The following is a 25991-nucleotide window of genomic DNA, read 5'->3' as shown; positions in this document are numbered from 1 at the left end:
AATGGCTGGCCGAGTGTCCCAGCCTTTTGCAGTTGGTACAATTATATACCCTCTGTACAAACAACCGCACCGGAAAAAAAGCACCATCAACTTTAACAAAGTTTGGGAGAACTGAACCAGCGAAAGTCACCCGAAACGAGTCTGAATGCTGATAAACTTTTATGCCATCTTGCAAAGATACTGAATGCAGTTGCCTGACATCCAGTATCTGTACCTGATCTCCGATTTTCGAGTTTTTGAAGCAACCCGATGCTCGTTTTAAGTCCGCGACACTCAGACTCGCGTCGGAGACCACACCTTCTATCTCCACATCTCGAGAAGGGATGTAGATGTTGTACTCAACACTAAACAGCTCATGTTCAGCAATTTTATTTGCCACATCATAAGTCGGTGCTTCTACACGCAGTTTATTGAATCTCTCTTTATGTACCAAGATTCCCGGATACTTACGCAGCAAGTCTCTTGAAATGTCGAGAGTTTTCAAAGGTTTATTTTTAGGCCGAAAAAAGACAACCCATGGTCCTTTTGAAGACGGTTGATAGTATCTAGTTCGCGCAACGTAGGTATCTGAAGACGCCATAAGTGTTGCGCAAACGCGGTGCACAACCGCTTAAAAAGGAAAAAAAAAAAAATACTTCAAAAAACCTTCACCAATTAATCTACTTAACTACTAGTTGTTAATATTTTGTTGCCCAGTGTATGAACAACCAAGCAAAACAAAAACAAAATTACCAAAAAAAAAAAAAAAAAAACTTTTTACTAGTTGCAAGAAGTTGCACCACTATAGCCCTCACAACCCTATCAGGGGAGAGGGCAAAGCCACGCGCAAAATTCTATAACAAAAGCGCGGCAATGGGCTAGAGAAGACTATTGTATAGTATACTTAACACCGGCCGTTGCCGGCTGTGTGAGCTGGTGCAGCCACTCCGTTTGCTGCTTTGTTGTTGTTGCTTGCTGCTTTGGAGTGGTGATGAGACGATGACGGTGAGATGATAGTCCACCTATAGCGTCGCTAAAGGTGGCTACTTCCTCTGCTGACTGCGGTTGCCTTGGGCACTGAACTTCGTCCACGGTAGGTAAAACGCGCGATATAAAAAAACCACTATGGTGGGAAAAAAAACTCCACCGGCTACGAAACCAATACCCGCAACGGAGACACGAACAAACTACGTCCGGCTACTTCAAGCTATCGGCGAGGAATGATAACTAACTTTCTTATTGGAATTAATCATTTTAACTCTCAAACCCCCACTGTCTTTTACTGAAAAATGCAAAAACTTTCATAATTTCGTCATTTTTGAACAGATTATTTTTATCTATCCATTGCAATAGAACCACAAACGCCTCAAGTTTTGATGAGCATTGCAGTATTTAAAAAATCTTTTAATTCTGAAAATATTATGAACTGAAATAGTGATTTTTTTTTTGATTTTTTGGGTTTGAAAATCAAACGAAAGTTTACCGGTTCGATTTTTTTTCGATGCGTTTTGATTTTTCTAATAGGAAGCCATCCACAAATTATGTAAGGGTATTTGAATGATCATGAAATCCCCTCCCCTTCCTTGTAAGACTCTGTAATGTTTTCAGTGCGCAACTCTTCCCCCGTAAATCTTTCTAAGATTTTAAAATTTTCAGAAAGTCATTAGATTTGGGAATTTTTTTTTCATGCATTTGCGCATTTAATGTATTTGGAGGTGTTTTGGCATTAAATCCCTTAAGATAAAATTATGCTTTTCACTCACCTGAATTGTATGCATGACATTGTCAATCCCCCTCTCCCCATATTCCGTTACTAAATTTGTGGATGATCGCAAATGTTGGAAACATCCAAGAAAATCATTTTTTTTCCAAAGATTTCATAGAAAATAAGAACGTAACAATACGCTTTCAATCTCATTGAAGAAACTTGGACTTGCAACAAAACCGAAAGGTTGATTTTCTGTGGCTTTTGAGTCCATCTTTGTGTGATGATGTCTGAAAAAAATATATTTACCCGTCAATGTTCTCTAAAAAATGAGAAAACTTGAGCGGTTACGGATTCCGAAGACGGTCGTTGGAGATCAGTTGGGGGACTCGTATGACTCCCGGAAACAAGAAACAAAAATTCAACTCAAAATAAATATTCCTGCTAGCTGCTACGGATCATCAATTTGTGGTCTTGCTTTTGACCCCTTGGTCGATCATAATATTACAAGGCCACACACCATCCAATAATTAGTGTATGGGGTCGATATTTCAACGCTTAGAGTTCTTACTTCAAACCCTAAAGATTCAAACTCCCAGTTTATTGCGCGAGAATTAAAGCGTAAGACTTCTTTTCATAAACATCTAGTCAACATTCACTGATCTTTTAAAAAATAGCTTATAATTATAAAGCAAAAATTACGATCGAAATGTTGACAAAATACAAACCAAAGCCTTCACCTGAACAAAATTACACCATAAGAAAATAGAGTCAACCAAAATGGAGAACTTAATATAGTTCTTTAATTTCCTGCACCGATAACACATCAAAACGCCCTCTCATAACCATCAACAAGTGTAAAATTCTGAAATGATTTAATTTTTTAATGTTTTGAATATTTGTGAACATTCTCCATTATAGCAACATAATTTCGGCCGGTAATGTACGTTTCACCAAGATATAAACCAACTAACTGAACTGTTGCAAACATGTTAAATAGTACGTTACAATAATGTAGCTATTTTTCAAGACATCATGCAAAGTTTACATTAAGTATTGTTTACGTTGCAGATAGGTGGATATTAAAATTAATTATTCATACTAAACTGCAACAACACCGCAACGATTTGTCAATATAACTGCACCATTACGTATTATCGATGGTACCCATGTTCCAGTTACGTTAACAATAAGTAGCAAATGCGTAGTTTGAACAATCATAGAATTTGTTGTGTATGTGCGTGCGTTAAGCGTCACTTGTCAGTAGTAATGTGACATCGAGTGGTAGCGAGATCGGTGCTCCTCCTCCGTCAGAAACCATCAGGTTTCGGCATTATGAGCCACTAGTTCTGGCAATCCACCCGCTTTTTGGTGCCGTTTCCTGTTCGCCAGCAGTTCCGGCAAATACGAGCTCCGTCTCCAACGGATCGTCAACGGCCACATCTCCCCTCGGCGTCATCAACATATTTGCTGCCCCCAGCTCATGCAACAATCAATCCAACGTCATCTCAGGCTTCTCACCGTTCTATTTAGCCCTTTGGACCAAGTCGGTTGAGAGACTACGGCCACGCCAGCCGCTGTTGGCATCGTCTTTAGTCACCATCGTCCCCCACCATCCGTAATCCTATCGTCCTCGTCGTGATTTTCCATTTCCAATGTAGATGTTAGAACATGCATCATGCCTTACGATTTCTCCGCTTTTGCCAATGTTGTCCAAAGTAACAAGACATATTTGAGCCATGGTAGATACTAGATGGTTACAACAAACCTTTACAGTGACAACTTGATTCCGTTGGTTGCAAAACGAAGTTTGAAAACTTATAGATTCATACGCTTAATTGGAACAAGATTGGAAATAGGTTCTTCAACACATCTTGGTTCGCCAACTTTTTAGTAACATCTCGAAACAGTTGCTCAATTGGTACAAAAACATATAAAGGGTGATACGGTCAAAATTTGGTCAATATCAACTTGACGTATTTCTTTCAATTTTGCATTTAAAAAACCTGAACACCCCTCATTTTGAAGGTGTGTGTGTGTAGAATGTTGCTCCTATTTTGATTTTGGAATTCACTCTTCAGTTGTCAAAATGCCGTCCAAGCAAGAAGAGCAGCGTATCAAAATTTTGCTCGCGCATCGCGAAAATCCGAGCTACTCGCACGCAAAGTTAGCAAAATCGCTAAAAGTTGCCAAATCAACCGTTACAAATGTAATTAAAGTGTTTGGGGAACGTTTGTCGACAGCCAGGAAGTCTGGATCGGGGGGAAATCGAAAACCGGAAGCCGCTGAGACGACAAAGAGAGTTGCCGGTAGTTTCAAGCGAAACCCTAACCTCTCTCTCCGAGATGCCGCAAATAAGCTGGGTGTATCGTCTACAACCGTGCATCGAGCCAAAAAACGAGCCGGACTATCGACTTACAAGAAGGTAGTGACTCCAAATCGCGATGATAAACAAAATACGACGGCCAAAGCGCGATCCCGGAGGCTGTACACGACGATGCTGACGAAGTTTGACTGCGTGGTAATGGACGACGAAACCTACGTCAAAGCCGACTACAAGCAGCTTCCGGGACAGGAGTTTTATACGGCAAAAGGAAGGGGAAAGGTAGCAGATGTTTTCAAGCACATGAAACTGTCAAAGTTCGCAAAGAAATATCTGGTTTGGCAAGCCATCTGTACCTGTGGCTTGAAAAGCAGCATTTTCATAGCTTCCGGGACTGTCAACCAAGAAATTTACGTGAAAGAGTGTTTGAATAAACGTCTGCTGCCTTTCCTGAAGAAACACGGTTGTTCCGTACTGTTTTGGCCGGATTTGGCATCTTGCCATTACGGTAAAAAGGCCATGGAGTGGTACGCCGCCAACAACGTGCAGTTGGTTCCCAAGGACAAGAACCCTCCCAACACGCCAGAGGTCCGCCCAATTGAGAAATACTGGGCTATTGTCAAGCGGAACCTAAAGAAGACCAAAAAAACTGCTAAGGGCGAGCAGCAGTTCAAGGCAAACTGGCTTTCTGCGGCGAAGAAGGTGGACAAGGTGGCTGTACAAAATCTGATGGCAGGGGTCAAGCGTAAGGCCCGGCAATTCGGATTTGGAAAAGCGGAAGCCTAACTGAATATTTTTCCTGAATTTTATACTAATTGAACTTGAAAAAGAAATTTAATTTGATTTTTTAAATAAACGATTTCACCGATTTACACGCGTTTTCCCTTGACCAAATTTTGACCGTATCACCCTTTAGTTCATACTCTATTGCACCAAAGTTTTAAGAAACATAATATTTTATGGAACCCTCATTCAACAAACACAACACAAGTCAGATTTGTTGCCCAAGTGTTTCATACAATATCACGTAGCATATAACTTCATACCAATTTGAGTGTAACATGTTTGCTCCTCCCAATTGAGGCATGATTTGACAGGTCATCCAAGCAGTACATTGAAACAGTTGAGTTTCATTATTGTGACCTAAAGTAAATGAAGCAACAAAGTTGAAACTTTGTCGTATCAAGATGTATTTCCTGTCCCATTTAAGGGATTTCTGGGTAACTTAAATAAAAACATAAAATAATTGAGATGTTTTCTGTGTTGCTTGGGAAGCTCCTTCTTTTGAGCTTAACCATTTCATTATTTATCCACCTGGCAGGGAGATGGAAAATTTACTTTTTTGTTTGTCGAGAAAGCAAAATGGTGTCTTGAGCAAAGTTTTAGACAATATTAAAACAAACATTTTTGCTGAAGATTTCAACCCTCTATCTCTTATGTTTACAGAAATATGTATTTTTTTTTTGGTAAGAGCTTTCAGAAAATCAGTTTTTTGCAAATAACTTTTCAGAAAGTAATTAGTATGTTCTACACAAATGTTTGTTTTTTTTTTAAATAGGGTAAATTATGGCTTCGGCACCCATTGACTGTTTTCGGCAACCGAAATTGAAACGTTTATTTCACTGTATTTTCCCATCAAAACTCTTCGCTGAATGTATTAAGCCGATTCCTTACCTTTTCAGCTTAAATCTGATTACATTTTACGACTGTGAATTCCTGTTATACCATAGTTTTCTTTAAATGAAATATACATAGTACAAAATACGGCTGATTTCGAGTTGCCGATAATAGAACAGCTGGTTAACACGCAGTTCAAATGGAAAGGGTGCCGAAGAAAAAGAGACTGCCGACAATAGTCACTCTCACCTGAGAAGTTTGGAGCGTTGTAAAAACATGTTCAACCCGTTTTGATCAATTCTGTCGATTGGAATTGGTAGAACAGCAAGCAGCAGATAAATGTCAACAAACAAACCTGTCATGTATGTGTGTGACGCTGAGAAATCGCTAATAGAAGTTCGGACGCTGCTTAGATTGACGAGAATACGTAAATTCTCCTACGTTATTTTGTCTTGGGAAGCAAGTCCATTTCTTCAATATTTCTTAAAATATTCAAAGTTTTGATCCAAAATCAGCACTATTTACAAGGTAAATAGCTCGAAGTTGGGCAAACCAGGTTGATTACATTTGAAAGTATACTCAAAATGCTGCCCAATGCATACCAAATCATTAGTCTTCTTTTGTATTCTCTGCTGATCTGCTTATTACCAAACTATAGGGTCACAACTTCCCGTATAATTGTTTTACTGTTGTTTTTTTTTATGAACATTAAAAACAACATTACTACCTCAAATAATTACTACCTATATCTCAATAAAGTTTGAGGAGTCTCATAGCCTAGTCAGTAAAGGCACGGTATTACCAAGCTGGAGAGGGCGGGTTCGATTCCCGGTCCGAATCTTTCGGGTTGGAAATTTTCTCGACTTCCCTGGGCATAGAGTATCATTGTGCTTGCCACACAATATACAAATTCATGCATTGGTATTGGCATCGAAAGCTCTCAATTAATAACTGTGGAAGTGCATGTAGAACACTAAGTTGAGAGCACGCAATAAGCTAATATGCGCTAAGCAATAAGCTTGAAATGCGAATAAGAAGTAGAAGAAGATCTCAATAAAGTTATACATTATACAATATCAAAGAAAATAAAATTCATCGCTACCCATTTCTTCGTCACTTTCAGAATTCAGTGCCAACATTTCAAAGGGGCGTAATTGATTTTGTAAACAATGGCTTTAGACGTCGATTTCTCGCAAATGAAAACCCACCCCTTCAAATTACAAATGCTAGCTGATACAGGAAATATTCCTCTGCGTGCTGGTGTCATTCATTTTCATGAGTGAGCTTTCATTCGCGAGAAATCGACGACTAAAGCCATTGTTTACAAATGCAATTACGCCCCTTTGAAATGTTGGCACTGAATTGTCGCTTACTTCTGTTTCACCATCGGTTCATGCATCGGTAGATGGAACTAGAAGAGTTTGAACATCTTTGGACAAAATCAGTTTTGCTTGTTTTCTCCCTGCTAGGTGGATTATACATAAAATGGCTAAGCTCAAAAGAAGGGGCTTTCTAAGTGCACAAATTTCTCCGAAGACACTATATGGTTTAAATGGACCGTTTTCGCATAAACTAAAAAACGCACGTTTTGCGAATTTTAGACCACTGTGCATTGGTCGGTTGACTGAAATGCTTCCAAAAATCAATCAATGACCAGGCGTATATAAACCCCAAAGGCTCACATTGTCTATGGCTACCGTAATCGTATTGAACGTACTATTTTATTAAGTACCGGTCTAGGTATAGGTACCCAAAAGTCTTTATTGAACCACTTGCAGATCTAACGAAACCTAATTTTTGAGCATTGGATCTTTGAATCACGAATGAGGAATTAACTCTAGAATTAACTTCGATCGAAGCTGAAGTAATGGTATTTCGTATAGTCGCTATATTCATAGTCTGGCGGATAGAATCTCGGGAACCAATTGAGCTGTCAAAGAGCGTAACCAATCGAGCAAATCACGACCAACAACAGAAAAGAGCACATCAGCTATTGAGAACAAAACTTCGGAAACCCTTTTTTCGTGACTCAAGACTCGCCTACGCAAACTAGCACCATCTTTGGGTTGGAGAAAGTTTCCCCTATCCGATGTTGCCGGTAATTTGCGTTCGATTGGCGAGGAAAAAATAAGCAACGTTTTGTTTATAAAAGTTGATAGTACCTTTTCAATTGTTGGTCTAAAAAATATTGAATTGGTTTCGCTTTTTGATTGATCGAAATTCTATCCACCAGCCTATGAATATAGCGACTATAGTATTTCGGGCATCTGGCGTGTTATCCAGCTTCTTCATTTTCGATTATGACGAAGGCAACAGATTTGGTAGCGTCCCTAGGCGGGTAATACAAAGGTGAGACAGCTTCTGGTTGTATGAAGCAAGTCAAAAACTGTCCAAATCCGCCAATATATATTTTTTTTTTGTTTTGATTTTCTGTACACGGTAACCGCAAAATACCCAATAATGACAGTTAGCATTTTCAAGAGAGACTGGGACTACCCATTAAATGAGTAAAAATATTACCCATTTATGAGTATTTGTTACTCAAAAATGAATACTTACTACTTGTTTTTGTAGTTGTAATTACTCATAAATGGGTTACATTTTACTCATTTAATGGGTAGTCCCAGTTTCCCTCGAAAATGCTTACTTTGCAGTCATTATTGGGTATTTTGCGGTAACCGTGTATGGCAAAATAGTGAACTTTTCGTGAACATTAACGGCAAAGAACTCACCAACACTGGGAGACCGTGAGCTCCTGCCCACCTGTGATATTACCCGCATAGGTAGCCCAACAGCTCTCACCTTCGCTGCCGAACTATTTTTACACTCATAGGATCGAAGTGTTTCACAGCTGATAAGGATGAAGAAAAGCTAGTTAGCTTAAAATTTTGCTTGAAGTTTTGACAGCTTGATCGACCCGGAAAAAACACCCAGAAACACACAAGAAACACAATCAGAACAGACACAAGGTGGCAGTTTGACTTACGCCCTGTAAAGAGCCTGAATTTATAAAGAGACGACATCTTAGCCGTTTGACAGGTCTTCTGCTCGATTGGAATAACGTTTCCTAACTGACTTTGACAGATAATCGATTGTTCCAATTTTGACAAGTCGTCTCTTTATAAATTCAGGCTCTTTAAGCTTCCTGGTAAGTGTTCATGTCCCAACTGTTAGAGGAAAAGGGAGCAAACAAGGAGTAACAATTTCAAATTTGTATGTTTTGTGGAAGCTGACATTTGTGCCTTTGAAGTTTCACGCTAAGGCTTCCTTAGAGTATCACCATAGAGGTAACTCTAAGACAAGTAGGTCCCGAAGAAACGAGCTCTACTTTTTGGCTCAGCTTTGGTACTCTCTTCGGTCTCAAGCGAATCGATGCACCCCTCGAAACATAGAAAAATCCAATAACCCCTCATTTTATCTGTCGAACTTTCATAGCGAATCAAAACAAACATTGTGTAGTAGTAGAATTTCGACTAGAATGGGAAACGTTAATCGTTTGCTTGGGACCAATAGGCTAGTCAAGTAGTGAGCCAATTTAAAATCGTTAGTTTCGTATTGATTGTTGGTATCACCTTAACCTCTATAGTTTAGATGCTTCCAATGACCAATCAATCATATAATTACCAAAAACCGAACGTACGGTACGAGATGTCCATGTTTCATCCTCTTATTGGATTCTGAAGCATCGTGTTTAAATCTTCGATTTAACAGGCCCGATGTTTTCTGAATTGTTTTGCCCCTTAAATGCTGCCCAGCTGGCATGGCCGTTTTGGTATGTGTGACGCATCTTCGATGTGAAACATATTTCAAATAGACAAGAAAAATGATGGAGATATATCCATCATTTTCCAGGATGCTATCAAGAACTGGCTGTGTTGGTGTTAGATTAGATTAGATTACATTAGATTAGATTAGATTAATTTAGAATTGGTTACCCATGCTGACTTTGGTTCTGATCACCTTCCCGTAACTTTTGAAATATCCCAAGAAATAATTTCTAATCCCAACGCCAACAGCTCTACTTTCAATTACCCTAGAGCTGATTGGGAGCAATATCGAACATTTATGGAATGTAGCTTCGATCCAAACATTCCAATGCAGACCAAAGATGAAATAAATTATGCGCTTGAATCTCTTACTACTTCTATAGTTGAAGCAAGAGCTGCCTCAGTACCAAAATGCGAGATTAAATTCGATTCAATTATAATAGACGATGATCTTCAGCTCTTGGTCCGTTTGAAAAATGTCCGTAGGAGGCAATATCAAAGAACACGCGCTCCTGCCATGAAAGTTCCCTGAGGAACAAAACGTTCGAAACTAATGTTTCGAAATTAGACCCGAGTTCCAAACCCTTTTGGAAGCTGAAATTTTTTTTTTGGAAAAACCTATTCCAGCGCTTAATAAAGGTGATAACATGTTGATCACAAATTCGAAGTCGATTTGAAATGATGAATACAATATAATCTGAGAAAATACACTGATATTTTTTTTTTTTACATTATTATGAAAGTTTGCGTAGACTTTAACGGGCGTGGGGGAGGGGTTTCATGAAATTCTACTATAGGGAGTGGTTAAAGAGTATCAAACTTTGGTTCCAATGAATTTTATGCTTGCATTTCAGATGTTTGTCTTCATTCTCCCATATTCTTGTTTTCGTTCGAACCGTATTTTCATTACAAAAAACTTTTTTTTTTAATGGCAAATACGGTTCGAACGAAAACAAGAATATGGATGATTATCTATGATGGAAATGGGTTCCATTTGCCGATGTAGTGCTACACCCTATGGTCAGCAATGCCAGATCTACGAAATTGATCGAATTTTGCGGATCCGTAGACAACATCCAAGTGTTTTTCTACGAAATTATATGGATGCGCCCTTCCTCAACCAGGATGGCGCCTTGTCGAACCTCCCGCTCATCACTTACAAAAGTTATGAAATCTGTAAAATTGTCCTCAACTAAATCTGGCATCGCTGGCTTGCCAAATGAAAGTGCACGATTAACTATACAACTCAGCGACTGAATTAAATTGACTCAGAGCATTTTCTTTCGATACGAAATTTACTGCAGTTACTCATTGCAGCTGATGTTCCAAAATTTTGACCGATCAGTGTTTCTTTTATCTGAAAATTAGCGATCGTTTAGTGTTCATATTCAACTACATAATAAATCGTCCATCTATCCTGCCATACATCACATCGCATCAGCTTTACATTTTCCACCCATCATCAATCCCAACCCGACTTGCGATCTCCTCGATAGGCTCCGAATGTCTCAAACCGCACCACACCGCACCAGCTTTGTTGCAACAGCAGTGCACAGCTGCAAAGATGGCCGCCCCGAACCGTATCCAATCCTATTCAGGAAAATTTTACTCAATGAAACTGGTCTCTACCGTCGTCCTTGCTAACACCACCACCACCACCACTACTACACGAACGAAACTAAGGGCAGCTGGCTATTCGGATTCGGAGCGAGACGATTTGGAACCTCCTCCCTTGCATGTGGTAGTGCCTCGTTGGCTGGTAGGACATCGTCGAAGGACGTCGAACATCCCAACCAGATGGGAGCTTTTTTGGGTTGTTCAATCGCTCGCAATCTCTCCGCTGCTCTCTTATCGACGATGAGAGCGCAAAAATTGCAACAACAACAACAACAACCATTTTAATGGGTGTGTTTTTTCCCGAACCATTCTCGGGGTCGGAAAATTTCCTTTCAACCTGAATCCCGAATTCCCAGTGAAAAAATCCTTCCGACCTCAACCATCCGTAAATGCACTAACGGTAATACTAGTCGGTGATGTTTGACACGCGGTTCCGACAGCCCTCCTTATCCGGACCGTTGGGGCGTTTTTTCACGTGGGCGTGATGTGGGCTCTTCTTCACTTGGCACCAGATTTTCATCCATTTTTACTGAAATCCATCCGAAGGCTGCGGGGCCGTGGAAAATTTCCATCAACCTCGGATCGCTCGCAGCCCATCATGGTGGGGCCACATTTTTTCCAAACTCAACTCGCGTCACTCGCGGGGCACTGGCCACCCGACGGCACTGGCCGAATAACGTTTCGATTGCACAAAATCACTTTTTCCCGTTTTCAAAGGTGCACAAAAAATTTCCAAGATGGTGGTCCTCTCTTGCACTGTGACCACCCAGTATGTGAGGGAATTGCGTTTCTGCTCTCCTATGTTATGTCCTGCGGGATGCTGGAACGTTTCTGATTTTGCTTGTGCTTCTGTACGTGGCTTACTCGAGACTGAAGTTCGACGCCGAGATGCGACGGAGATTTTTCCTCTACACACGGCTGGCTGCCAGCATCCATCCCAAAAGCACACGGAGCTTTCGCCCCAGTTTGATAAGCGATGATCATACACAGCATCCGCTGCGCTGCTGGGAGAGATTTGGAATTGCACAAATGTGCTGTTCGCTGCGTGGAGAGTCGGCGAAGCGTTTGAATTGATGGGTGGTATCGATGCCGTATATGTAACAGGCTGCTTTGAATTAAACGAGATAAGCAGTGATTTAATGGCAGCTGTTCTGGCTTAATTAAATGTAGGTTCAAAAGAATTTTAATAGGGCACATGAGTCTTGACATGACATTTAACATGCCTGCTATTTCGTTTACAATTGGATGCGATAAGCAATTTCTAATTTTGCCATTCCACGCAAAACAAAAATTTATTACATTCAATGTTAGTTGAAGTTAGCATTTCCTATCATCCTCCGCAGCGAATGATATAAGTTGGCCATGCAGACGATACTGTAACAAGTGTAAAGGCTGGCGCACAATGCATAAGTTTCCGGGTTTTTTGACAGATAATGCATGGGCTAACTGTCAAAAAACCTGAAAACTTATCCATTATGCGCCGGCTTTAAGTGTTGCATCCAAGATTGGTGAGATAAATCGCGTGTAGTTTTCGTATATTTGTCATTAAATTCCAAGAAAAGGTTTAAGTGTTTGTAAAAGGTAAAACATCCCAGAATCCCCACGAACGCAGCCAGTAGGAGACACTTCCCTATAAAATGTAGGACAATGCCACTAGCCACCGCCAGAGGACGCTGTATGGAGTCATGAATACACTGCCAATGGGGGGCCATTGCGTGGAGAATTCTTGGAACGTACGACAGTTCAACGGCCACGGTTCGAGGTCATCGTTCACCAAGAGGCACAGTCATTAGCCTGGTGATCTTTGCAGACGATAGTCGCAAGAAAGTTCCTATTCAAGTGATAGTAAAGCGAAGTATGGAGTGGAGGTAAGCAGAGAGGAAGAACAGAGGAAGTTTCCACGTACCGTTGAACATCCAGGTAATAACCGTCACCAATAAAAAAAGTAAGAGGTTGTATCCAAGACTCGACCGTAGATTTGACGTAGGATTACGTGTTCGGTATCAATATTTGGCGACTATGTTAGGGAAACCACTTTTTGCAGGCAATCGGTGATAATTTTGATAACCATTTCAACAGTTGGACATTTGTGTAATTTTCAATAGTAACCTATTGAAAATTGATGAAGTATTGAATTTAGCCGCTTTGAAGAAAAACTACATATCAGTTGGCTTGTTGAGAATTAAAATCCATCCGCTATTGACAGAGTTATAAATGGTCAGCACCTGACCACTTTTGGTAACACGGTCGATTTTTTTTTTTTTTTTTTTAATTGTATCCCCAATATGTTGCCAAGAGACGTAATCCTATGTCAAAATGTAAACTTTGCGGGAGACGATGTCATAACACTCAAAAGCAATTTTGTGAAATATGAAGTGAAACAAATCCTCGTTCTGCATGATGATTTTGTTTGATTGTATTTATTTGTAAAGTCGCCGGGAAATACTAGCTGGCGCATTGTTTTTTTTTATGATAACTCTTCACTTGAAAACAGGCAAAAACTCACATACAGGCTGTTTTTTCATGGTATATAGAGTGCTAATTCAATAATCAATTAATTACCTCAACATTATGCCTCTAATTTTGGCTCATACATAAATTCAGCAATCAACTAAATTTTCAAAAGCAACCAAAAATATTCAATAGTACCGTCCCAATGACGCGTTCATCTGGATAAAATTGATAAATTGCACATTTTTAGCGATGGGCCCAATCTTAGATCCATAGGCCAACATTAGAGCCAATTCCCCTACAAAAAATTCTATAATCCATATTGAATTTCCTATGTAAGCGCCGATCGAAACAAACATTTTGACGTCACTACAAGGTTGATTGAGTAAAAAACGAATCGTGCAAAGCGGAATGAAAGCTGAGGGAAAAACGGATTAATCATTTTGTCAAGCTTCTGCTTTCATGTTCCATCAGATGTCACTGCTGTTGTTGGCGGTGGCATCGATCGGAAACTACACATCATTTGTTTTCCAATAACTGTTCACAGAGGACAGTGCAGTGCAAAACATGTCTGGTACCTCTATATATGCATTTAGATTAACAACTGAAGTCCCTCCTTCTTTACACATTCTGCACTCAAAATAGCTCACCCCTCTCAGGTGTAACCCTCGTCTAGGGTGACAATTAATAACCCACCCTTTTAACGTGTTTGCCATGAGCGTGTGCCTTGTCTGTTATGATTTGTTTTTGTTTTGGTCGCACGCTCGGCAACATACTCACCACTGCTTTATTTGTAAATGTTTTAATTTGTTATTTTCACCGTAGATTTTATTCGTGTAGGCATGTTTTTAGGATTAGAATATAGTGTAAAAAATATCGTTTAAAATTGTCTCGCGTGTAGAATAAAGCTAGGTCCCGTTTCTCCTCCCGCTGCAAAATAAGGCGAAAAAACATAACCAGCACAACATTCGAGCGCGGTTGTGGGAGAACGATGGCGGTTGTTGTATTGTCCGTGATTGTCAGCTAGTACAAAAAAAAGAAACTTACGAGCCACGGTTGGAAGTCGACGCGGTTTTTGCCCGGTCCGTTTAAGTAAAAACGAGAGTTGGAGTGCCGTTTTCGTGGCGTGTGTCAGCTGGAGGGATAATTCCCAGCATCGTCGCGTGAAAGTGTCGTCGTTTCCTTGAAAAGTGCCGTGGTTCGTGAGCTGAAGTGAAGGGTGTCGGATCGCCGACAAGGGAAGCTAAATTTCGAGGATTTTTCCGCTTCCCGGCTAAACCCCAAGGATCCCCGAACACCCACCGTCCTCTCTGCGGTGGCTCAGCCAGTAGAGCCAGTCTCGCCACCGCAGTTAAGAGCCAAGGAGGGACGAAGCAGGCAGAACCGAAGGAGCGTTCGCCTGGGTAGTGCGCTGCGGTGACTACCGGGACCATCTACGGCGAGTAGTTGGTCCGGTGATTCGTCACCATCGTCGCCGAGGGGGTTCCGATAAAGGAGCCTTGCTCATCCCCCCCGCTAAACACCAAGGATCGCTGCTACGCAGCTAACGTGAAGAAGTACGATCTGCAGCCGTCGCCGCTATCGTCGAAGGGCCCCACCGAGTGACACCGAGGACAACGAGGAGAAAAGGGAAAGGTTAGAGGATAATAGACGTCTTAAATTGTATTTTTCTTTTTCTTTTCTTAACAATCCATCCAAATCCGAACGTCTTTGGGGGAAGTACTCTGCTCGTAGCCGCCCCGCCGGGGTAAATCGGGCCAGCTATAGGCTGGCAAGTAAGCCGCAACTTACACAGGATTTCCTTCCGAATTGTATGAATGGGGCGGGGCAGAAAGTAGCGTTTGAGCAGAATATGTAAAAAAGGAGGGACTTAGAATGTTAATCTAAATGCGGTACCAGACATGTTTTGTACTGTAAGATAGGGTTCACTACCCCATTTCCGGCTTATTAAGCACAACCCGCACTTAGTCTTTCTTAATCTAGCGCAGTTTAGCACCAAACGAAATATTATTATTACTGATGGCTTCCAAATTTATTTACCTTTATGTACGTACTGTAAAATTTGATATAGAGAAACAAATTGTTTAGATATTGTTATAAGTCTAACACTGCTTCTTGACGCCAAACTCGGTCTACGGATTCTAAACTTGACCTTACGCATTGAAACCCCCAATGAATTCACTTCGGCCTATCGGATAAAGAAAAAAATTGATTCGGTCGGAGAACTTCTTTTGTTTGTGGGAATAATGGGTGCAAACCTTCATATCACGCGTTTTCATTGACTTTATTCGGTAGCTTATTAACTAAATTATCGTACAAAACGCCTAATTGACTTGTTAACTCTGAAATCATTTATTTAGATTTATTTGAAGTTTTCTGCTCGATAGGCCCAAAATCAGCTATTAGACCGAAGTAGTTCTCTACCCTACTCTATTTTGTAATCTATGAAAGGAAATCACAAATTGGGTGTCATAAAAGCATGGCAATTGAGAGATTGAGCTCGTAAGAGCTAATTTTCTCACAAATTTGAATATTTTTTGGCTTTCTGAGGATTTGTAGTAAAGCAGGTAAAACTGTATGAAGAAAAATCATTTATATTAAACAGTATTTTGTCCCTGACTAATAAATTTAACTTGTCGTTCACTTTTCAACCTGAATATGCACCTGAAGCGAATTATTTCCACTTCTTTCAAATTCTATATGTGGATTTTTATCACTTCCTACCAGCGGAACAGCTCCGTCTCTGGAAAATGGCCGGACGATATGATTAATCTCACCAGTACAATCAGGCCTACAATTCCACACCTTCTATAGACAGGTTGAGCTGGTTGCGGGAACTGATGACCTTGACAAATTTCCAAATAATACTCTTTAACAATTTTGTGCTGGTCCTGAAAAGGACCGTTTAGTCGTGATGGTTGAGTAATGCTGAGCTATTAGGGTGTTCAACACGGATGAGGCTGGCGATCTGTTAATTGTTTGGAGCAAGGTTGACGCGCTAGGCATTGATGACCCACAGCTCTCACGAGGAAACTGATTTCGATCGCGGTGCGGCTTCTTCTTCCTTCTATGGATGCTCGCTGCTTTCAGGATGCCTTTCGTGGTGTACAGGATAACGATGTTCAACGCCACACGCCGAAAGCACTGCTGCTACTGATGCTGCTGCTGCGGACACCGTCAACCGGACACCACCACACACGGTGATTAAATGAGCACCGTTTAGTGAGGCAGGATCGAATTCGATTTTTAAATCTGTGTTAGGGAATGCGCTGTTTGCAGGTAATCGGTGATAATTTTGATCACCATTGCAACAGTTGGACATTTGTGTATTTTTCAATAGTGACCTATTGAAAATTAATAAAGTGTTCAATTTAGCAGATTGGTAGATAAATTCCCAATTCTTTGGCTTGTTTAGAATTAAAATTCATCTGCTATTGACAGTGGTATATGTGGTCAAAACCTGACCTATTTTCGTCCCGCGGTCGATTTTGGTTTTTTTGAAATTGCACCCCCAATATGTTGCCGAAAGACGTAATCCTACGTCAAAAACCCGTACCAGACCCGACCGTCGCCTACTGAGAATCTTTCGTGTGCCTAACTAACCGCCATTTCGAATTCAACATCGCGCCCGCAGGGCTTCGTTTACGGTACGAACGTATTTTTTCAGAGTCGACCACGCCAAACGCCGGTAGTGTGTCCGAATCGCAGTTCGTAAACCTGATCGCACAGCTACAGTGTGCGCCACCAATCAAGGCAAGCCAACTTACCCTTGTGGTTCGTTGAAGGGGTGAAGTAAAGCCCTACAGTAAAAGCATAGAGAACAGACGTCCAAGTTCTATCAGAAACTTGTGTAAAGTTAAGTGGAAACGTCGCCGTTACGTAGCGGTAGCATCTCCTGATTTCCTCTATAAATTTTGCACTTTCAGCCAATTTGGCTCTAGTATTGATAAATTATCTGTTGAAAATTGCCACTTGGCGCTACCAGCACTTAGTGTCTAATGTAAGTTGTGCAACGCCAGTGCCATCAGGTTGTCAAAGAGGGTTTTTAAGTGGGGAAGTCGCCGTTAGTGGCGCTTAAGCCGAATAGGAATCTTTACACAAGTTTTTACAGAAATTTAGTTCGAGCCTCAACATCTGCTCTCTGTGGTAAAAGTATGGACGACTGTCACCACAAAACTGAAAAAAGCTGTTCCAATCGAGCAAAGCGGTGCATTTTGACGGTTCGATTGGAACAACTTTTGACAGACGTCCACACTTTTACTGTAGGGCTTTAGGGTGAATGGGCCCCGAAGACAAAACGAAGAGTAATGCTAGCACAAGGTAGGAGTAGACAATTAAGAAAGTGGGTAGTAGAACCATACCAAAGGTTCTGCTTCACGACGAATGAGAACGACCCAAATTTGAGTTTAGTTTACTCATAAATCACATAAAGTGCAGGAACTCAGCGATGAGTAAATTTGCCTCATGTTTTTCCAGGTTTGTCTAGGAAAAAATTCCCGATTATGAGAAAAGTAAAGATTGGATTCACTCGAGGGGGTCGACACATCTAAATCTCAATTAAAGATGCTCAACAAATCTCACACTAGCGAATCGATCTTCGAAAAATCTTCTTTCATTTCTCCCATCTATTTGGATCGCACATCATCTTTTTGCAGGAAATTTTCAGAATCGTCATCAATATTTTTTTTATCTACTCAGCGTGCGTGCAGCTAACCACAGCAAAATACAACTTTTCCTGCATTGTAGATAGAGTCGCCCCCCTCGGATTCACTCAGGTACCCCTAGACTGAGTAAAATTTCCGTAAATTTTCCTCATTTTCTGGCAGATTTTTGAGGTTTCCAACAGGAAAACATGAGACAAATTTACTTATCGCCGAGATTCAAATTTGGGTCACTCTCACTCGCTGTGTACAACATGACACTTTTGTATTCCACACCTACTACAGGTTAGCTGGCAACTTTTCTTGTGGGTGAATTTGTCACCTTTTTCGCCGGTTTCTTCGTTATACAATGATATTGCGTAGAGAGGGTCTAGTATAGGACCGGATTGGCTGGTTTTGTGCCAAACGAGCTGTCAAAGCCAGAGCCAAACGAGCAGCGCCTATCTTAATTGCATTGCCAGTGTTGGTATTCGTCGATTGGTATCCGTCGATTGGTATACGTCAATTGGTAACCGCATAGGGGATGCTCGATGCCACTAATCTGCAACTCAGACGTGTATAAAAGTTGATTTTTAACTTCATTTTGGAAAAAAAAAATTATACCAAGGGGTGGTCACTTTCTACACATATTATGTGTCAACTTTTTTTCTCAGTGTGGCACAGCTGTTTAGTAGTTTCTACAGTGAGCATGCATAAGGGTCTATACGCGATGATCGATTCTCTTCGTCGATTTTCTCTTTTGTTAATAACTCGCTAGATTTAACGTTTCTCGGTGCGTTTGCTGTTGCTTTTGATAGCCAATACAACCTGTTACTACTCTGCATTGAACAAATTCTAGAAAATTGTTTCGCTTAGCTGTAGCAATGCAAAGAGAAAATCGATGAAGAGAATCGATCATCGCGTATTCGCCCTTATGCATGCTCACTGTCGGTTTGGTTGTTAATAATGGCATGTTGGCAACCCGGTTAATTTGACAGCTCAATTCAAGACTCATGTTTTTTGCTTTGATTTTCGAGTTTTGGCGAGATTGACCGTGAGCGGTCCAAGCCATCCGCCAGGAAACAACATAGAAAAAAAAAACAAGTCGTCGATTGGAAGATTGCCGTAAAAGCTCGACGCAGATGTTGCCACTGCATGATTATGATAATGTTGACAGGCTGCATATGAAATTCGTGAAAATTAGCATTAAATCATAATTTTCATCAAGCCTGGGATTATGGAGGTGAACCAGCCCCAGGCTGAAAGCCTCCCTAATAAAGATAAATAATAATAATAATAATAATCAAGCCTGGGTAAAATCCTTCCAATATAACATTCGAATTGAAGAAGAAAATGTTTTCACAATCAGACTGATGTGCATCTTTGACTTTTCTAGATGAACTTTCTTAAGATATATTCATTTCATTTCACAGCTCCATCAATGCTGCATTGTACATATGATGTAAACAGAAGTAAATTGCTCAATTACTCAAAATAAAGATGATTTGTCATCTTGTTATCACTTTGAAAACCATCCAGCACCATTTTATAGTATGGTGCGTGTTGAGTACATCAAGTTCCGTTACGTTTTCCGTCGTAAATTGTGAGTATCAATATGTTTACCTTAAAAAAGCCAAAATGAACATTTATTGATTATTGGCGTCCTACCACCAGCATGATACAACCTTTCCTAAGTAAATTCACTTAATTTTCACTTTCATCTTAGTGGAAATCGCACATAAATATTCACCATTTTCCGAAAAATGCAGCTGCGCAGGAGGTAACCTCTCCCTGTGGGTGCCAACTTGTTATGCATAATTTTCCATGAAAACATCTCCGATCCATACCGAAATAATAACAGTTAGCTTTCAAACACGTTTTCTTACACGATTCAAGCAAAAGTTTCCACGAGAAATAATTAGTTTTTCTTTATAGACCGATTTGTCCCAAAAATCGTCTGTTTTACTTGGAGAATTTGGAAACTATCCTCCTTCTAGTCGTTCTCACTTCGAAATGTAGGTGACGAAAGCTTGGAAAAGTTTCACTGCAAGACGCCAATACACTCCAGCTAGACAAGCTGATAAATAACAAACTAGCCAGAACGGAGGATCCCCTCGTGAAGGCGGTCGAGTTTTTTCAACCGCTCGACGAAGACAACATTGAAACGGATCTGCATTTACAGACGCTGGGACAATCTGCTGCTGATGTTACCTGCCATCGCCATCGCCATCGCTCTTCCGGGGATCAAAATTGGCTTCGGAGATCAACGATGGCTATCTGCCAGCGATTTGGGACAAGGCGGCGCAGCAACGGACGAGCACACTAGGACCATAGAGGTAACTCTAAGACCACTGGGTCCCGAAGAAAATCATTATTATTTTTGGCTCACTCAGTACCAGAACAACGGTCCCAAGCAGTCCCAAGCTATTTCACTCACCCCTGCATGTTCTGCATGAATCCACCACATCCCTGGCAAGACTAGTACTCGCTGAAGCTGCCACCGATGGTGGTGGTGTTAGTGTTGATAACACGTTTTTAAGCTACATTCATGTGTACCGCATGGTTATATCGCTTTAAAAGTTTTTACTAATTTAGTAATGCTGCTATCACATCCAATTATAATGCACTTCTTTTTTAGGCAACGATAATTCTTGTTAAACACAGTAAACAGCGCCTATGGCACAACAAAGAGTAAAAAAAAAAATCTTCCCCCCTGCTCGCGACAAACTTTCCAAACAACGTATCACGCATGAACAGAGCTTGCTTGCGAATATTTGCAGCAGCTGTCAAATGTTGACGTAAAATCGAACCAGAGAACCAGGATTTTTCGGCTTCACACAAAGTATATGGGAATGACGTTTGTGTCATAGATGTGGAATCCACACACCCCTGATGTTATCTGTCAAACTTTCATAGCGAACAGAGCTGCCAGGTGGTTTTATAAAAAATCTGTATCCACTCTATTAAAAAATCTGTATTTTCTGTATTGACGACTTTTTTCTTAATTAAAATCATTTTTGCAGTATGGAGAATATCAGAAAATCCGCAATTTCTTACGAAATACATTTTCAATTCAAGTAAAATGTTTACGAGTACTAGTATTTGTACCATTTTAATGTGCTCGGGCACTTTTCTTGTATTTAATACCCCGTTCACATTACAGCGTATATCACGTGATATAGGCTGTCTTGCAATGAGCACTCATACATCTAGTTTTCACTGGAAATCCTATGTATGAGTGCTCATTGCAAGACAGCCTATATTACGTGATATAGACTGTAATGTGAACGGGGTATAACATACATGCTTATATTGGAAATATTCAATTAATACTGTAAATCCCCATACAATCTCAAATCGTTTACTACCAGCTCCATATGCATCCGAAAGCAGTTGGTCCTCTGGTTGTGAATGCTGTCAAAAACACCATAACATGATTAATTGTCGATGGAAATTTGATAGGTTCCCGAGCAGAGGGTGAGAACAAAATGAAAACAAGAATTATGTTGTTTTCATTATTCCTGATAACTCAAATTGATTTCATTTTGATGGAGTTGATGGCTAACAGAACAAAAATGAGAGCTAAAAGATATGCGAAGAATATCAAAATTATAACATATATTGATATTAGTGAGAACTGCTTGATAATTTATTTTGATATAGATATTTTATTTAGATTACAAATTTAGTTATCAACATGTTATTGCATGCATGCCGAAAAAACAAAATAAAGTACGTCGAACTGCTTCCATACGCGAGCCGATTCATACAACGAAACTACCGTGACGGGCGTGACTACGTTTTCCGTTGGAGGGAGTGAGAGAAGCATAAAAGAAACAGCAACGCCTCGAGCAGATCCCACTGCAAAAAATATGGTTTTTAGCACAACAATTAATTTTGGAGAGAAGGGGGTACGCTGATAAAATCGAGCAAGTTATTTTGTTTTTATAAATTTTGAATTTTATTTTCTCAAGCATTTTATAAAAATCTGTATAAATCTGTATTGTTATTTAAAAATCTGTGATAAATCTGTATTCTGTATCGGGTCTGTATTAAGATTAAAAAATCTGTATAATACAGATAAATCTGTATAAATGGCAGCGCTGATAGCGAATCAAAACAAACATAGTGTAGTAATAGAATTTCAACTAGAATAGGGTACGTTAATCGTTTGCTTGGGACCAATAGGCTATTAAAGTGGTGAGCCAATGGATCAATGAAAAAGCAGAGGTTTTGACAGAACTGTGCTGTGGCTACCACAGTATTTTACATTTGATCGTCCATATACAGTAGCGCCAAAAGCATGCTGTGGTGGGTTCAAAACTTGACCATCTAAAATGATCAATTTAAAATCGTTAGTTTCGTATTGATTGTTGCTAGGACCCTCTATTGTGCACATTCCGATGCATTGTTTAGCAACCGGAGGATCCCTCGTTCATGCAGTTTTTTCACTAATTGTTTTTCCCTCGTTCTGTCAACGCGTCAGCTGTGTTGAATAAAAACAAAACAGATGGAAGTCAAGGCCGGCGCACAATGGATAAGTTTTCAGGTTTTTTGACAGTTAGCCCATGCATTATCTGTCAAAAAAACCCGGAAACTTATGCACTGTGCGCCAGCCTTCAGTGATGTCGGTTCTACGAAATTTTCCGTAGATCTATAGAATTGATTGAATTTTGCAGAAATACTGATCCGTAGGAGAAATTCACAGAAGCTCAGTCTGTTTAAGGAATTTGTTTTGATTGTAAACTGTGATTTTTCTTTTGCTTGAAACAAGTTTTTAAAAGTGGTAATGCATCACTAATGAGTGCTCTTTCTACCACCGCTCATCACTTTAATGTGTACAAAGCAAACAATATGTATCAATCAATGTTATTCATGATGTATTGAACACCAGTTACTAAAAGTGGATACAATGTTAAACTCATTCAAATGATTTGTTTACAAATTCTTTGTACATCGTACAGCTTAATATTACACAACAAGCGATCCCCTTATCATTATCGAGAGCTGACATAAGGTCGTATGAATAAAAGCGTTTGCTTTACTTTTCCCGCAAGAAAAGCACGGGAAAGTAAAGTCAACTCTTTTTATTCATACGGCCCATATACTAAACTGACCTTAAAAAGAACTGCCATCACTGATAAGTTCGAAATGTAGTGGCTTGTTTAACGCTTCAGTGGCGCCACCATGACAAATGCGTGCACATTCCCAACTAAAACCTTATTTACGAGGAATGTGATGGTGAGTGTTATGTCTGTTTGTCTGTGGTGCTATGTTCACTGATGTTGCTATCTTCTCCACCACCCAGTCGTCGTCGCCGGCGTCTTTATGGGGACAACACGGTACCCGTCATTGGGACGACCATGTACCAAGTGGAGCAACAGTCATCGGAAGCCACCACCCTACTGCTACATCAAAATCGAGATCAAAATAAAGACCAGCTAAAACTGGCCTAGCCCTCCTGGCCGATTTTGAACTATTTAAACTATAGTAGCTAGTAGAGCCCTATAAGAGAAAGAGGGCAAATAGGAGATTCTCATCGACGGCTGTCATCATTCGCGAGATTTGTTTCTCTAGAAGGATCACATCTGCTTGGAAGTCATGCCTGCTGTTGTCGCATACAAGAGCTGTCAAACGTAGATTGCATTGGAGAGAAAAAGGTAATCTGTAGTTTAATCCGAATCAGGTGCCATAACTGGGGATGGGTTATTATTTCTGGGTAATAAACTTTCTTGGAGGAGCAATTTGTACATACCAAAACTACAAGGGACAGCCCTATGGGGTTGTACGCAATGGTGACGTAGAACTACGTGGTCTTATATGATAAATGTTATTTGTTAACTGCAGCAGGAGCTTGTGCTTTATGTATGAATAGGAATTTGAGCGGGGTTCTCTCTGTTAATACTCTTTAGTATGACGCGCTTGACACAGATGGCCCGCAGCGTCTCGCCAAGAGCTACTGATTCCGATCAATAGCGGTGCGGCTTCTTCCTCCTTCTAAGGATGCTCATGTTGGCTGCAGCTCACTGTTTGCAGGCAGCCTTTTGTCGTGTACTGGAGAACAATGTTCAACGTCACGTCCGAAAGCACTACTACTGCTGCACTGCAGCTGATGCCGACGACCGGACACCACCACACACGGTGATTGGAACTGAATCCGATCAGCGGTTGAGGCCAGCCTTGGTAGCTAGCTACTTGCGGGGAGCCTTTCGGTGTGTACTGGAGAACACCACCACTCACCACGTGGTGATTGAATAAACACCGTTAGGTGAGACCGGATGGAATTCAACTTTGGAATCTGTGTCAGGGAAAAGTGACCTTTTGAAAATTGATAAAGTCTTAAATTTAACATTGAGTGGACATATTTTTGATCGATTGGTGATAAAAATTTTGAAATTGGTCCTGGGGAAGCTGAGTTATTAACGTTCAAAATGTTTCATATTTTTTGACGTAGGACTACGTCTTTGATTTCTATATGGGGGTACACTTTGTGAAAACCGAAAATGGAACATGTAACAAATTAAGAAAGATTTTAAACGTTAATAACTCAGCTGCCCCTGGTCCAATTTCAATAATTTTATCACCAATCCATCAGAAAAATGGTTACGCATCGATAACAATGCTTCTGAATGTTGATTTTCAACAAGAAACTATTGAAAAACTGGTAAATGTCCAGCATTGTCCAAAAGCGTCGAATTAACTAACAAATCCACCAATTACCTACATGCATATGCTGCTTCCCCAGCACAGTCGTCAGAGAGTAGTAAGTAGACGAAACAAGTCGAAGTGGCATTCGCCTCCAATCCTCGGGCGCGTGCGAATAGGGAGGATGGAATTGCGTAATATTTTGCACACTCATTGCCATATTCAGAACCAAACGCAAATTCTTCAATATAACCACCATCCGTTGTCTGGCTCGCCGTGGCGGTGTCTGACGTATCTCCGGTTTGATTTACGAGGTGTGCTGAAGGTGTTCCTGAAAAATGAGATCCGTGATGCTGTCACCTACACTAAACACGCCAAGCGTAAGCGGCCATGGATGTCATCTACGTTTTGAAGTGACAGAGACGCACTCTGTTTGGTTTCGGAGGTTAAATCATCACCAACTTTGGCAACAAAACGGCTCTTTTCAGGGCCACCAAGCTTATTACAGTAAAGAGTAGGAATAGAATTCATCTGCCTGTTTGTCCATATTCAGAACCAACGATCACACAAAATGCTCATGTAATCAAACTGGAAGCAGGAGTACAAATTATTTTGATCAACCTTGATCAACTTTGAATCGTCACGGCCGGATATTTTCGATGGAAGAAGCAACAATCTAGCATCTAATTCGACGAAGACGGCAGGAAACATTTATGAAGCCGAGTTATTTACGAAAGAGAGTGTCGATGAAGAGAATCGATCAATGTAGATAGGACCTATTGAAAAGTGACGCGAGATTTGTTTTCCGTACTGAGCTCCAATGCTACCGACGCCAGGGAGGCAGCTCCCAGAGATGTTATGCCTTAGAACATGCCGATGGCGCCGACTGAGATTGGACCCAGGCCTGCAGGTGTGAGAGGTAATTACGCTAACCACCGGCGCCGATATCTATCACGGCGAATGAGAACGACCCAAATTTGAGTTTAGTTATCTCAGAAATAAGTGCAGGAACTCAGCGATGAGTAAATATTCCTCATGTTTTCCCAGGTTTTTCCAGGATTTTCCAGGGAAAAATTCCCGAATTTGAGAAAAGTAAAGATTGGATTCAATCAGTCTATTGGTACTACTCCGAGACTGAATAAAATTTTCGTCAATTTCCTCATTTTCTGGCAGATTTTTTAGGTTTTCCACAGGAAATCATGAGACAAATTTACTCATCGCTGAGTTCCTACAGTTTTGGCGATTAT

The 25991-nt window shown here is 40.6% G+C and overlaps 1 protein-coding gene across 4 annotated transcripts in view; it reads right to left on the bottom strand.

Annotated features, from left to right (window-relative positions):
- Lrp4 (LDL receptor related protein 4) overlaps positions 1 to 11860 on the bottom strand; it is a 100902-nt gene extending 89042 nt beyond the window's left edge. For 2 of the 4 annotated variants that reach the window (XM_065219272.1, XM_065219275.1), the window contains exon 1: positions 11408 to 11860. The gene's annotated coding sequence lies outside the window, so the exon portion shown is untranslated. Of the gene's footprint in view, positions 1 to 11382 lie in introns of all 4 variants that reach the window. The other 2 variants (XM_065219273.1, XM_065219274.1) reach the window with 2 other exon arrangements.
- Positions 11861 to 25991: the final 14131 nt, after the last annotated feature.

The sequence above is a fragment of the Ochlerotatus camptorhynchus genome, unplaced genomic scaffold, assembly GCF_037179485.1.
Source record: "Ochlerotatus camptorhynchus isolate MF236.1 unplaced genomic scaffold, CSIRO-AGI_Acam_v1.1 ptg000102l, whole genome shotgun sequence".
NCBI lineage: Eukaryota > Metazoa > Arthropoda > Insecta > Diptera > Culicidae > Ochlerotatus > Ochlerotatus camptorhynchus.
Note: the sequence above shows the minus strand (reverse complement) of the source record. Positions and strands in the feature narration are given on the sequence as shown.